Source organism: Bos indicus x Bos taurus, chromosome 1, assembly GCF_003369695.1.
Source record: "Bos indicus x Bos taurus breed Angus x Brahman F1 hybrid chromosome 1, Bos_hybrid_MaternalHap_v2.0, whole genome shotgun sequence".
NCBI classification, from domain to species: domain Eukaryota; kingdom Metazoa; phylum Chordata; class Mammalia; order Artiodactyla; family Bovidae; genus Bos; species Bos indicus x Bos taurus.
The window spans coordinates 87,930,509-87,946,415 of NC_040076.1; the positions used below are offsets into that span (position 1 = coordinate 87,930,509).

Here is a 15,907-nt window from a genome sequence, read left to right on the forward strand (position 1 = left end):
CCTCCTTTGTGGTCCTCAAAAGAGTAATCATTATTTTTAAATTCTACTGGCATTTTATGAGCATTTCTGTCTTGAACATATAATAAATTCATTAGCGAGTATTTATTAGATGTGTCCATTTTGGTCAAGGTATTTTATTCAACGTCAATATTCTAAGTATTTCAGTGATGGTGAATGCAGAGGTGTATTAGAATCAGATACAAACATAAGTAAGTTCTTGAGGATTTATAGATTCTTCATGATGGAGTCTCTGCCTTGAAAAACTCCTTGGCTATTCAAAGCATTCATCAGCATGCCCTACAGAAAGTGATGACAGTGGACATTTATTAGTGCCACGCGTTCTTCTAAATCTAAATGCTTTATATGAATTAACGCATTCAGTCATCATCACATTACTATCATACACATTTTACAGATGAGAAGAGAGAATGGCACACGGGAGTTACATAACCTGCCTAAGGTCACACAGTGAGTGTGTGGCAGAGCCTGACACAGGCAGCCTGACTCCAGAGCGCACACTTTTAATCCCCGTGGTCACCTCCCATGGTAGACTGTTGAATGAACAAGTGATGAACATTCAAATGTTTTAAATGTGTTAAGTACTTTATAAGTTGAAGTCATTACTGCATTTGCTACAGACATATTACTATAGGGTTACAATGGACACTCTACAGTATATTGGGGGAAAGAAATCTAAAGATTCTACTTTTGATCTTGGAGTTCAATAACAGACAGGGAGCAAGCACCTGACCAGAGTTGATCAGACTTAATATAAAATGTAAGTTCAGCTGTAGGAGAATTAGAACAAAACGTCCCTGATTTCTTGCCCTCATTCATAGGGTCACAGCATTTAGGCCAGTTCTGGATGTCTTCTGACTGCTGGTTCAGCCCATTGTGATCTCTTCCCTAAAAGACTATGTATCTGTTACCTTTTGTGCCCCAAGCTGATTCTTCATGGACTTTATCTTCACTCTCATTAAACTCTATCTAGTACCTAGGCTAAATAGCATAGGCTCATCTTCAGTTTGTCCTTCAATTTGTGGTTAAATCTTGCCCATTAAGTGCTTCTCAATGATATCCTCTCCCTTCTACTCTGACTGTCATTAACTTTAGTAACTCAGATAACATCACTGTAATAGGTTCCTAACTGGCATCCCAGTCTATGACCTGTATTTACCCCAGTCTTTCCTCCAGTTTTCCCTTCTGTAACTTATGTTTATAAAATGCACATCTGATAATATCCCTTCCTGTAAAAAGCCGTTAATGGCACCAGATTGCCTCCAAGATAGACCATAAACTTCTTAGCATGGTGGTTCATGCATTCCACAATAGAGCCCCAACTTGATCTTTGGATTTCATCTCCCATCATACGTCCTTTTTAACCCTGTATGCTGTAGCCACACTAGGCCACTGGTCATTCCTGAAATGGATCATATGCCCCCATGTCCCCAGGACACATACCCTGCCTTCTTGGAAAAAAAATCCTTCCCGTCTCCATCTGTTAAAATACTTAATTTTCTTCAGTTCAGTTCAGTTCAGTTCAGTCACTCAGTCGTGTCCGACTCTCTGTGACCCCATGAATCCCAGCACGCCAGTCCTCCCTGTCCATCACCAACTCCCGGAGTTCACTCAAACTCACATCCATCGAGTCGGTGATGCCATCCAGCCATCTCATCCTCTGTCGTCCCCTTCTCCTCCTGCCCCCAATCCCTCCTAGCATCAGAGTCTTTTCTGATGAGTCAACTCTTCGCATGAGGTGGCCAAAGTATTGGAGTTTCAGCTTTAGCGTCAGTCCTTCCAATGAACACTCAGGACTGATCTCCTTTAGAATGGACTGGTTGGATCTCCTTGCAGTCCAAGGGACTCTCAAGAGTCTTCTCCAACACCACAGTTCAAAGCATCAATTCTTCGGCACTCAGCCTTCTTTACAGTCCAACTCTCACATCCATACATGAACACTGGAAAAACCATAGCCTTGACTAGACGGACCTTTGTTGGCAAACTAATGTCTCTGCTTTTTAATATGCTGTCTAGGTTGGTCACGGAGAAGGCAATGGCACCCTACTCCAGTACTCTTGCCTGGAAAATCCCATGGACGGAGGAGCCTGGTAGGCTGCAGTCCATGGGGTCGCTAGGAGTCAGACACAACTGAGCGACTTCACTTTGACTTTTCACTTTCATGCATTGGGGAAGGAAATGGCAACCCACTCCAGTGTTCTTGCCTGGAGAATCACAGGGATGGGTGGGCTGCCGTCTCTGGGGTTGCACAGAGTCGGACACGACTGAAGCGACTTAGCAGCAGCAGCAGCAGCAGCAGCAGGTTGGTCATAACTTTCCTTCCAAGGAGTAAGTGTCTTTTAATTTCATGGCTGTAACCACCATCTGCAGTGATTTTGGAGCCCCCCAAAATAAACTCTGACACTGTTTCCACTGTTTCCCCATCTATTTCCCAGCCAAATTGAGCTCAAATGTTATTTCCTGGTTACTCCAAACTAGAAATCATTGCTATTTCTAATACTCTGTGTTTATGATTTTCCTCTGTCACTTATTTTATGTTTAAGGGTGGTAAATGCCTTTTCCATAATACATTGGAAGATTCTTAAACTTCAGAAAAAATTCATCTTTGTAGCTACGTACCTTAGCACAGTTGTCCTGTATTTTTTTTTTTTTTTCTGAATGTGTAGGGCTGATTTCCTCATAAAGACGGTAGACTTTTGGTAAGCTTACAATATGAGCTAGCTATGTGTGGAGCTTTAGTTGACTCTAAAGTTGCTTCTAGGGACTTCCCTGGTGGCTCAGATGGTAAAGTGTCTGCCTGCAATGAGGGAGACTTGGGTTCGATCCCTGGGTTGGGAAGATCCCCTGGAGAAGGAAATGGCAACCCACTCCAGTACTCTTGCCTGGAAAATTCCATGGACAGAGGAGACTTGTAGGCTACAGTCCATGGGGTCGCAAAGAATAGGACACGACTGAGCTACTTCACTCAAATTTGCTTCTACCATTTCATATGCTTGTGTAGGGGATCAAAAGAAAGCTATTAACTCTAATTCCTACTTCCAATGATCCCTATGAGGGCTAAGAGAAGGAATATCTGCAAAGCACTGGATGCACAGTTCAGGTTCAATAGAGGTAACAACTGATTGGTTAGCTTTATGCTTGAACTCTTTGGCACATCATTTTACTTGACTGAGACTTGGCCTGAGTCATCCAGTCTCCCACAATAAAACACATGTGCAGTTTAATTCTAGAATACTCCCCAAAAGAACATCCCTCTTCCTCTCTTTCCTGTAATACCTTCAGGTAGCTTCACTATGTTTCCAATTACTCTAGAGCAAATAATCTATTTGATAGTATCTTATAAGTGCTTTTCATTTTGAAGAGATTATTATGATGATGATGTCTTGTGTGTGTGTGTCGGGGGGGGTGGGTACTCGGAAGCTCAGTCATGTCTGACTCTTTGTGGCCCCATGACTGTAGCCCACCAGGTTCCTCTGTCTGTGGGGATTTTCCAGGCAAGAGTACTGGAGTAGGTTGCCATACTCTCCTCCAGGGAATCCCAACCTACAATGGAAACTGTATCTCTTACATCCCTGGCATTTTACCACTAGTGCCACCTGGGAAGCCCTGAAGTATGGTAGAAAATGAACAAATATTTCTTGACACAATGAATGGGGAATAAGTAAATGGCTTCCATGCTCCTAGTAGGCAAAAAAGTACAAACTATTTATTACACAAGTTGTCCAAACCAGTCATGCGCAACTAGACAGGGCTTCTAAGCAGTGTAGGTGGTAATGCTTTTCTGTCCTGGGGCAGATGTGTCTACTCCTCCCTAAAATAACAAATAGATCCATTGAGACAACAGTGCCATGGTGAATGCATCCAGAGTTTAAAAGAACATGAGCATTACATGAGGCAGGAAATTAATTCGTCTGCTGGAGTTGATGAGGAAGTTACACTGGGGAATCACTGACTATTAATCTCTTTAGGACGGCTCCCTCTCTCATTACCTAATGAGGCTCTGTCAAACAGAAAACCCATAAACTCCCACCATCTGAAAAGCAGTGTGAAGTCAGGATTCTTACCAGAAAACAGGACTCTAAGGTCTTTCTGGGTCCTTCTGGGCAGTGCATGTCAAACGACAAGGAGACCCTCCATAGTGACTCCTGAAACCCACACTGAGCCAGTGGGGAGCTAAATTTGTGAGTAAACTCTTTCCTGTACCAGACCCTGAATAAGGTGCTATTGGATTCCCCCTTCAGACTGTAATGGCTAATGGGTCATTCTATTGCCCCCATCAGTGGAAAGTGTTTAGAAGCTGAGTTAACTGAGCAGTGGGTGTTTTGCTGATGGCTGCCGCTATATGCCACATTATGGCTGACATAATGCTTTATGATTATAACAAAATAATAATCTCATAATGCCATGAGGTTATAACGTAATCACTTACTTCATCTTCTTTTTTGGAAAAAATAATACCAAAACTATCTCCTTTTCCTTCCCTTCTTAAGTTCCCTACATTGCCTACATGCCCTGTTTTTCCAAAATTTTTTTGGTCAAGGTTATAGACTAATAGACCATGAGATCTTAATAGCAAAGTGAATAGAGTATTTTAATTCCCATTTGACCTCTTTTCCAGGTGACTTCCTCAGCTGTGAGTAAGTGTACCCACCTCTGGGCTCTAAAAGTATATAATGGATGCATCTCTCAGTACCATTTTAGTACAGATTAAGATGGTTGATAGCATCACTGATTCAATGGACATGAATCTGAGCAAACTCCAGGAGATAGTGGAGGACAGAGGAGCCTAGAGTACTGCAGTCCATGGGGTCACAAAAAGTTAGGGTGGACTTAGCAACTGAACAATAACAACGTCTGCCTACTTATTCTTTCATAAAGATATGTCCAATCTTCTCTTTGTGTCTCTGCCTCCGTGCCCAACAATACTAGTTCTTTGATGCATGTTTGCTGATTGGTTGGCATTTAAAAGTTTAACAGCTAATATTATTTGAATGCTTCTTCAAACACATATCCTGGGGCTAAGAGTCATTGCCTCTTGAAGACATGTGTTGAATTCAGAGGAAGCTCTGCTATAGTCCACTGTGATTTTCACACCTATGCTCATGGGACAAAGCCCCACTCTGCAGGCTTACATAGTCACTCTGGGTGTCATCACCAAATTAAAGGCAGAAGAAAATGCTGAGATGGTAAATTTAATCAGCTTTCCAGAGGTTAGAAATAATTCTCAGACACCTCTGCTCTGACACATCTATATTCCAATCTGTTCAAATTGGCTGTCACAATTTCATCCCAATTTACCCCTCGCAAACACTTGAAATGCTGCTTTTAATTAATTCTCTGCACTCAGAACTTTGAGCAATGCCAAGTTAGTTAATTACCCAAGTTTATGGCTTTAAGCATTTCCTAGATGCAAATTATGAACACTTTTAGTGAGTGCCAGCATCAGATCTTCAAAGACTTCAGTCTCCCCCCTCCACAGGACTGTTCTGAGAATGACCAGATGGTACAGAAAGTATCTAGATGATGTTTTCACTATCAACCAGCAGATAGGTGTTTAGAAACATCCTCACTTACCTTGTTGAAAATATAGAAAGGTTGGAGGGCAAGTTGCAACCAGCTTTTGAGTAAGTTGGATTAGAACTGTCATTGTAGAAATCCTCTTAGGACAAATTTCTTACAGCTCTGTGCTAGGTATTACAAATTGAGATTAGATATAATGATGCTAAATTGCCGTGTCGTAGTGGAAATTTGTTTTATAAGGAGTTTCTCATGAAGGAAGGAAGGAAAGAAATAACCTTTATTTACTTTCTTTTTCTCTCGAGGCATTCTAATATATGTATTTTCCAGGACAAGTGTGATAGGTATTAACATCCTAATTGTTACAGATAAAGAAGCTAAAACTCAGAAAGGAAAACTAAGTCACAGGAAGTACCATGCCAAATGGAGGATTTGAACTCAGGCTTATCAGACTCTGGGGCCTTGCTTTTTTCATTAGACCACACTGCCTCTGTGGTGGGGCTTCCCAGGTGGCTTAGTGGTGAAGAATCCGCCTGCCAAACAGGAGACACAGGTTCGATCCCTAGGTTGGAAAGAGCCCTGAGAGAAGGAAATGGCAAATCACTCTAGTATTCTTCCCTGGAAGTCCCATTGACAGAGGAGCCTGGTGGGCTAGAGTCCATGGGGTGGCAGAGTTGGATGTGACTGAGTGACTGAGCACGCATGCATGTACTCACACCCTGTGGTAATTTGATAAACAGGATTCCACCACTAGGAAAGTCATTAATAAAGTTCTTATTATCCTTGAGGTCACGGGGAACCATCTGTTGGTTAAACTAAGGTCTTCTTGGTTTGTTGCAATCATTATTTCTTGTCAGCAACAATTAGGTTGTTGAGTTTCTTAAAAATACGTACTTGTCTCACCTCTCGCAGCAGAGGACGAGTCTCAGTCAATATTTCAGTATAATAGACATGGTGTCACCAAGACACAAGGCCTCAGGATAGCTAAGGAATAGTTTTGTGTTCCAAGGTAATTTCAAGTTTGATACTTCATTCTCAGTTTTAATAGGTAGCTTCTGTTTGTGAACATTAATCCAAAACTCTTAAAAGCATAAAGGTCAAAACATTTCAGGTCTGGGAGAAAGCGTATGTACACTAAAGTCCAATTTCTTTATGGAGAGTCAGTATAAACAAACTATAAGCAAACTTTCTACTGAGGACTAGGAAAACAGATTGTACTCCACACTGCCCAACTCCCTACTCCCACTCATAAGCCATCATTTTTATTTTCTAAACTTTGAATTTCTGCAAATTATTCTGGGATTCTTAGTATCCCTGTAGCTTCCCTACCCTCCCCAAAATGGCATCTGGCAGTGTTTGAGCTGGCAAGAATTGTGTGTTGATAGAGCTATAAAAAGTTTCTCTCTCCTTAGTACCTAAGCAGGAAATCTTGATATAGGAATCATAAGGGAGAAAGAGCAAATATTTACCAGAGAAAATTTATTGTATTAGGTGAGCAATGTACTTTTACAGTGGATTAAGCTCCAGTGTATGAAAATAACTGAAGTATTTGTTGTTTTTTTCTCTTTGTACTTGCTGTTGTTGAACATCATTTTGGCTGAAGTCACGTTTGAGTAAAATGATAGCTCCTAGCTAGGCAGAATTAGGCCTCCATATACACAGAGAGACATATCCCAGAGGAATTATGGAAGGTTCACTGGTCTTAGAGTCAAGACATACCAGATTGGAGTCCTACTTCAGTGATAATTAACAGACTAATTTGAGTCAGTCTCCAGACTTTTAAAAACCTTTTTTATTGTATCCATAGAATGGGTACTTTAGAAATACCAGTCATACCATGCCCACAACCCCTTCTATCTGGTCCTTTTTGAACCAAGTAACCTCACTGCCTATAGTCAGAGCCAACGGGACCAGAATAGACACTGACAGAAGGTGGTTTAACAAATCTTGAGGGGATTTGTTCAGCTCATGAAAAGATGAGCTGAAATAGGTAACATGGAGTAGAGCCCTTAAATAGAATCAGGGCCAAGAGAAGTCAAGGTGAGTGGAAGTTATGAGCTCCTCAATCAAGGAACATTGAGATGAAGAAAATGTTTTATAGATTCAAGGACAAGACTCTTAGTCTTGCTACTATGTTAGCACAGTCATTAAGACCCCAGGTTTTGGAATGAAATAGATACGGACTCTTTTCAGCTCTAAAGCTCTGGATTCTTGTCAGTAAAATGAAGATAATCGTAGTATTCTCACCATAAGGTTGCTGTGAGGATTACATAAATTAACATATGGAAAATCCTAAAAACAGTGCTTGGCACTTCACTAAATCCTGTGTGCTGTGCTTAATTGCTCAGTCATGTCTGACTAAATCCTAAGTCAGTGTTTATTGCCACAACTTTTATTTAATGAGAAGCACTATACTAAGTGCTTTATGAGATATATGTCAGTGAACAATCAACAACTTTATGTAGGTTCTATCAATATCTCCACTTTACAGATGAGGAAACTAAGGCACAGAGAGGTTAACTGATATCTTCACTGTCACACAGCTAGTAAGTAGCAGAGTTGGCATTGACACCCGGGCTGTTGACTTGTGGATCACTACCTTCTACTGCCTCCCACGATTGATGTGTCCCAACAAAAGGAGAGCACAGCAGAGGAGCAGAGTGGCTGAGCCCTCGAGGTGGCTGACACATGTTACAAAGAAAGAGCAAAATAAGCTCATGGAGATTCATGGTTGCCCTGGGTCCAATTATAGTCCTAGGAAGCCTGACTGTACATGCTCCTGTGTGTGTGTGTGTGTGTGTGTGTGTGAATGTGCATGTGTGGCTTAGTTGTGTCTGACTCTTTGTGATCCCTGTTCTTGGGATCCCACAAAATCCCTGTGTCCTTCCAGGAATCAGTCCCTTTCATAAGAGGACTCCAAGGAGCTTCTCTTCTAAGCACAAGACCAAAAAACAGGAGTCGATGAGACTGAGCCAAGGGGTGTCAACTTTTGTTCTATTTTTTTCCTCTGGGACATGTGAAAGGTTTTTGTTACATGGAAATAAAGATGAGTTTATTTCAATCACCACCACCCATCTAACATTTAGCGTGCTGCTGCTGCTGCTAAGTCGCTTCAGTCGTGTCCGACTCTGTGTGACCCCATAGACGGCAGCCCACTAGGCTCCTCTGTCCCTGGGATTCTCCAGGCAAGAATACTGGAGTGGGTTGCCATTTCCTTCTCCAATGCATGAAAGTGAAAAGTGAAAGTGAAGTCACTCAGTCGTTCCTGACTCTTAGCGACCCCATGGACTGTAGCCTACCAGGCTCCTCCATCCATGGGATTTTCCAAGCAAGAGTACTGGAGTGGGGTGCCATTGCCTTCTCCAAACATTTAGCATACCACATAATAAAGAGTTAAAATACTCAGGGAATGAATGAGTGAAAAACTGTGAAACGTTGGAGAAATATAAAGTATCATTGCTTTCTTCTGATTGATGTAACTATTCTCTTTCTTTCAAAGACTAGTTCTTTGTGTACCAGTCTATACAGTTACAGAAAAGGACCTCCTGCTAGAAAACCAAAAATGTGTATCATAGGCACAAAACTAAGTCATTTAGATTGCTTTCACTTGAAGGACTAAGAGAGCAAAAGACATTTAAGGTTATTATTCTATATTTATCATGTCAACAACTTATCAGGCATAATGCCTAACCATAAAAGGCCCATTATAGCTTCATTTCATGTGAAATACTGTGTTATTAGCTTGCTATATTAAGTGTATTTCATTCTAACCATAGTAATTTCAAAGAAATCATAGTCTCTTTCCATCCCTGCTGGTAGTTAAAATAAGATTTAACTTCTATCACTATAGCAAATCATATTCTGGTGAATATTGACCTTCTCAAGAGTCACATGTCTGTACACTCCAAACTAAAATCAGTTGATACCATTTCACAAATTTCCAGAAATAGATGTTTTGCATTCTGACCAATGTTGCATTCTCTTCAAGCAATGCCCCTCTTTTCCTTGCTGAAAATTCACAGCAAGACCAGCGGTCGATGACTCTGAACAATTCTCTGGCTTTCCCTTGATCCTCAGGCATTAAATGCTTAAAATTTAATGCTGAAGCTTATAGCACCATGAGCTCCAGAGAGAGAGGTAAATGAAAAGCCAGGCTTTCAGGCTGTATTGTTGTGCAGGCTTTTGTGTTTTGTGTTTGTTTCTCCCTCCTCACTCTGGGGGTGACTTAAGCAGTTTGCTGTCAGAATGGTCTCCTGTCAGAGGAATCTGGTGATCTCTGCGATGCTGTGATGGGAAAACGTCACTATTAAAGAATTACAGTAACCAGGGCCGTCTCTGACCAAGTGCATTTGTGCCTGCAGAATTTTGTCAACACAGCAGGAGGCTAGGGATTCCTGTCACTTGTAGTAGCACTTGAGAGTCTATGTTTGTTTTTTCTTGGGGAAATTTCAGAAGATGAGGAGCTCTGCTGCTCTGAGTTTCTGAGCCTCTGTAACCTTGGAGGATGGAGCTATAAAGACGGGATGGGGAGGGAGTGTTGGAGTCGAGGTGTGGGGGTGTGAATATCATCCAATAAGCTGATGTGGCTTTGATAGTTTACTGTTATAATTTTTGTTTGTTTTTATCTTGATAATAACTGTATGCATTTAATGTTTATAATTCTAAAGTTTGTTTATTATGCTAATGTATTTAGACACTTGTAACTCCTTAGTCGGGGCTGGAAATCTGAGGATAGGGCATGTGCTAAGAGGAATAACACTGTGCCTTATATGGCCACAGCCCCCCGGACTGCCTTTCTGCACTCTCTGCTGCACCTCTGTGGAGCGCACAGTAGTCACATCTAAAGTTTTATCTTCCCTTTACTTTCCCTCAAGGAATACCACTCAATCTGCAGACCAGGCTTGGTCCTAGTAGTCCCTTGAAATGCTGTTTCTTGTAAGAACCCCAGGTTCCAAAAATCATGCAGTGTACCCTGCCCTGAATGCCACACAGGTTCAACATGGGTGAGACACAGCTGCACAAGGCCCAGGGCCTTCCTCCCAACTGCCCAGTCCTCTGTGTCAGGTCGGGGTTGGATGCTCCTTGGCCAGCATATCCCAGAGCACAGTGATGGGAGATGGTGCCCCACAGCCATATTAAAAAAAGTATCGCAAGGTGTGTGAGGCCATCAGCTCAAAACCCTTTCAGGGATTCTCTCTTCCCCAGCCATCTGCTGAGTACCTCAGCTATGTTTGTCTTCCTGTATCACTTCAGGGGTATTTTTGGCAGTCTCCATTATACTCCCATTTGCCCCATCGACAGGGGCGTTTCATTGACCGCCTTGTTGCTGTGCAGGGAGGCTCTGAGAATGAGCCTCTGTTATCAACTGGAAGATGTTAATTATGCTGGTGACAGATCTGCCTGAATAGGGCTTTAGTAGCATCCTTGCTCCAATCTCAGAAAATCTAAACAAAGCAGCCATATAAAATTTTGCTTTCATTTTCACCTTGAACAGAAAATGATCATTGTTCCCATGTGTAGGGTAGTGATGTGTCAGGGGCCACATGGCAGTACATTTTGAGGAGCATCCACTGTCATGAGAGTTATTTGCTTTGCCACCATCTTGACTCTACAAGCGTGGAATGAGCATCAGATGAGAGCAGTTCCACTGTGAGACCTGGGTATGCAGGTGCTAAACCATTCTGATAATGACCCCCCCTTGTTGGAAGAATGTGCTCTTCCTTTAGAGGTTTTATGAATGTGAGTAGCATTTGAATCTTCCAAAATTAATGTAACTGATCTCCCTTATCATTCACTGCAGAATAGTTTTAATGGCTATACTCTCTGAAATACGTACTGACAGTGAAATTGCCATTATAAGGTGTTCTATGACTTTCAACGCTATTATTCTTTAGTAAAATGTATTTTTATGATGGATATTAACAGTTGGTTAGGCTCTTTATACCCATCATATCCATAAATCAGTGCATCTACAATAATTAAGAAAGATGAATTTCTTAAAACATACGTTTATTCTTCCACATAATAAGCTTAAGAACTGGACGGTCCTTATTAATTACCCACTAATATTGAACTTCTCTATAATTAACGGACAACTCTAAATCTAGCCTATCCTTGGGATTTATAAGAGAAGGATTTAAATAGTTTGTAAGACAGGTTCAGTCACTCAGCACACATCTACTGATTGTATACTGATGGTGAAACCCTCCCCTGCCCCACCCCAGAGTGGAGTGTTGGGCCATCAGTAGGATACAGTCTAGCTCTTGAAGGGCTTGCAGTCTCATAGATGAATGGAGAGTGTGTACTCTTCACCTGAAATCAGCAATGGGGAGCCTGGAGAATATCAACCTCCTACCCCGTCACTTCCAGCCCAGAGGCAAAAAGCCTTCAAGGAAGAAGGCAGAGAGGGAAGCTCTGTTAGGGGCAAACCAGATTCAGTTAAAGGGAAGAAAGTAAATAAAAAAGATTTGGATAGAGATACGCTTGATGGCCACCTCATGTGAAGAGTTGAAGAGTTGAAGAGTCATTGGAAAAGACTCTGATGCTGGGAAGGATTGGGGGCAGGAGGAGAAGGGGACGACAGAAGATGAGATGGCTGGATGGCATCACTGACTCGATGGACATGAGTTTGAGTGAACTCCGGGAGTTGGTGATGGATAGGGAGGCCTGGCGTTCTGTGATTCATGGGGTCGCAAAGAGTCAGACACGACTGAGTGCCTGACCTGACCTGACACTTGATAGAGACTCACCAGGTGGCACTAGTGGTAAAAGAACCTGCCTGCCAGTGCAGGAGACATGAGACGTAGGTTCGATCCGTGGGTTGGAAGATCCCCTGGAGGAGGGCTTGGCAACCCACTCCAGTATTCTTGCCTGGAAAATTCCCTGGACAGAGGAGCCTGGAGAGAACTGCAGCCCATAGGGTCACAAAGAATTGGACATGACTGAAGTGACTTAGTATGCATGCATGCACACTTGATGGAGGTAAGTGGTGCTTGTACAAAACTAATAAAATCAATAGGAAAAGAAAAACAAGGGATATCTTCTTTCCTCCCAAGAGGACTAGGAGAAAGGAAACATCCATTGACTTTTTTCCTATGTGCCATACACTATGCAAGTCCTTTAATAAATACTGTTTCAATTATGTCTTAAAACAATCCTCTAAGTAGATGCTGTGTCCATTTCATAGGTGAATGATGGAGGTTGGAAATGTTAAATATCTACCAAAATCCACATTCTAGTACACAGTGAAGATGATGTGCAAATATAAGTGATCTAACTTCAAATGTATTTTCTTTCACTTGACAGATGCCAGCACTGAAATTGAAAATTTACAAATATGTTCATTCATTCATTCAGCAAATGCTAAGACCCAGTTATTTGCCTGACAGTTAAGATTACTTCTATCTCACTCCTTTCTTTGTAGTTTTAACACTACTCTTTTTTCTAGCCTTCTGCTTCTTATCCTTTTAAGTTCTTCTAAATTTGTTAGTTGTGAAAAATTGATGACTTTATATCCCAGGTCTGCTCTTTGAGAAATATAAATCATTTTGTTACATCAAGCCTCTGATTTGTCTCCTGTAAAGTGGAGGATATTAAGAATCCCTACCCCACAATATTGGATAGTTTAAAAGAGGTAGTACTTATGAGAGCATCTGTTGGGTGGCTGGGAGGTGCTTTTCAGATTCCTGCTCATTAATGTGTTCACCAAAGATTCTCTCTGCAGCAGAAGGTGATACAGACATGGTTCTCTTTGTAGAACAATAGAGTGGTGATGATGGTGAATAATGATGAAGCAAATACAGACAGAGGTCATCAGCTGGCTGCCTAAATAGATGTTTTGTGTGGTATACTTAGTGTTAAGAAAAAATTGTTATCAATCAACATTTCAAATCAGAAAAATTTACACAAAAATCCAAATTCTAAAAGTTGGACTTCCAAAAGAAAGAAACAGATTCTTTTGAAAAATGGGAACAGTTGTCAATAGTAGTTTGGAGTTTTGATGTTAACTGGAGCCTAGCAGTCCTGTTGCCTAGTCAGAGTGACTGCATGTCCTGGTTTGCCTGGCACAGCCTGGTTGATGCCAATTTTCTTAGCATAATTATGGATAACATCCCTCTTCTCTTTGGTTTGGACAATATTTTATGTAGTCCCCTCTTATCCAGTGTGCTGTGGTGTCTTTAGCCCCTAACCCAGGTTGCCTTTCACCCTATCTGCCTGTCTCTGTAAGCATTTGAATTTGATTTCTTTTTAAGAACATTTCATTCCTCTTGACTTTGTTTCAATAGCACTCTGCTTTCCAAAGGATGCCTGAGTTTGGAGGTCAGAAAGATTTAGCTTCTCCACCTTCAGAAACTGTATTCACCAGTCCCTCTTGAATGCTTGGAAAGGGGAATGTCCTGTGAAGTGGCACCTGCCCTATGGAGAGCTCCCACCAGCCACAGTGATTCACCGGAAAATTTGGTCAGACCTAGACTGTCCAGCAGGACAAGTCATTAGCTCTGCAAGGAAAAAATATCTGGAGTTATCCCCAGAGGCAAATGGTTTGAAATATTCAAAGAGTGAAAATAAGATAATATTTCCATTGCTATATGATAATGGCCTCTTACTTTTGTAGAGATCTTTTACTTTGACATAGAAGCTTCTCCTTCAACATGTCATATAAGGTGGGCAGGGAAGTGTTTTTACTTCTAGTTTTATAGATGAGAAAGCTGATTGAGAGGTTAAGTGATATATCCTGAAGTCACCCAGCTTATAGGCTATAGAAGTAGCTGGCTCTCAGTTCTTTTGTACTCCTCTTCCCCAACATGCATGCATGTATAACTTTTCTCTGTTATCTAAGGACACTTTTCTAATCAAGAGGCCCCTCAAGCACACACCATATACCTTATGACTTTTTACTTACTGCATATCAGTTGATCACTGGAAATTGTGTATGTAATCTTGCCATGAGCTTTCATCACCTTCAATATGTTGAGAGATAGAATGGTTCAGTAAATATTTATTGTAGGCATACCATGGGCTAGATATGGTCCCTGACTTCATGATGCTTACAGTCTGGGGAGGACAGGGGACAGATATTATTCAAATAATCACAAAGTGTAAAATTAGAAGCTGTAATTGATACAGACGTTATATTCCAGTGGAGGGACGCACTGAGAGTTGTGAGAGGGAAAGCGTTAGGGAGTAGGAAGGGCAGCTCTACAAGGAAGAGCCAGAGAAAATTTCCTAGGAAATGAAATGGGACTTGAGGTCTAAAGTAGGGCTGGGTTTAGATAGGAGAAGGAAATGGCAACCCACTCCAGTATTCTTGCCTGGAGAATCCTGTGGACAGAGGAGCCTGGTGGGCTGCTGTCCATAGCATTGCACAGAGTCGGACACGCTGAAGCGACTTAGCATGCATGCATGCATTGGAGAAGGAAATGCCAACCCACTCTGGTATTCTTGCCTGGAGAATCCCAGGGACAGAGGAGCCTGGTGGGCTGCTGTCTATGGGGTCTCATAGAGTCGGACACGACTAAAATGACTTAGCAGCAGCAGTTCTAGACAGAGGAAAGAGGTTGTGAAAAGCCCCTGCGGCAGGGTTAAGTTTGGATTATTGGAGAAGCTGGAGAATACCAGTGGGTTATAATGCAAACAATGAAGAGGTGGTACAACTTGAAGCTGCCAGATCACATAGGACTTTGGGGCTATGTTGAAGGTCTTGGACAGTATTCTGAAAGCAATGGGGAGTTAGTCATAGTTTTAAGCAAGTGAGCAGTTAGATCAGATTTCAATTTTGAAAACATCAGTTTACAGATTTTAAAAAGTAGAAGAGACTGATGGAGGATGACCAATAGTGGATGTAGACAGGTTATAAGGCCAGTGGTCCTGGTGGCTGGGACCAAGAGGTGGGGGTGAAATTGGAGGGCAGACTTGGTGTTGCATTAGAGACAAAGACTGAGGGTGAGACTGTCAGTATTACTCCTAGGTTTTTGTCTTGGGTGGTGGTGGTGTCATTCATCAAGATAAGGAATGATGGAGGGGAGCATTTGTTGGGAAGGACAGATTAAATACTAAGGAATTAATGCCAGTGGTTTGACTTTTACTGATCAATAGAATCACCAGTGTACTCTGATTTCTTGGTGGGAAGATGGTATTGCCAGTTTGTAGCAACTCAATCAGTAAGCATTTACTTGAGTTTTTACTATCAGTTTTATCAGCAAGTGTGGATATTTCATACTATACAGCCCTCCTCAATGTGAACTTCTTGGGTTTCATTGGCAAAAGTCATGGGACTGGAGATGTACCTAGTAGAAGAATTATAATTTAATCCTGAATAATCCTGTCATCTCCAACATCAGCATCACTCTCAACTCACACTTTCTGTGCAGCT

The 15,907-nt window shown here is 41.7% G+C and overlaps 1 protein-coding gene across 6 annotated transcripts in view; it reads right to left on the minus strand.

Moving 5' to 3' along the window:
- The window catches only part of KCNMB2 (potassium calcium-activated channel subfamily M regulatory beta subunit 2), a 301,069-nt gene that overhangs the window by 79,678 nt on the left and 205,484 nt on the right, over positions 1 to 15,907 (minus strand). The window lies entirely within an intron of this gene.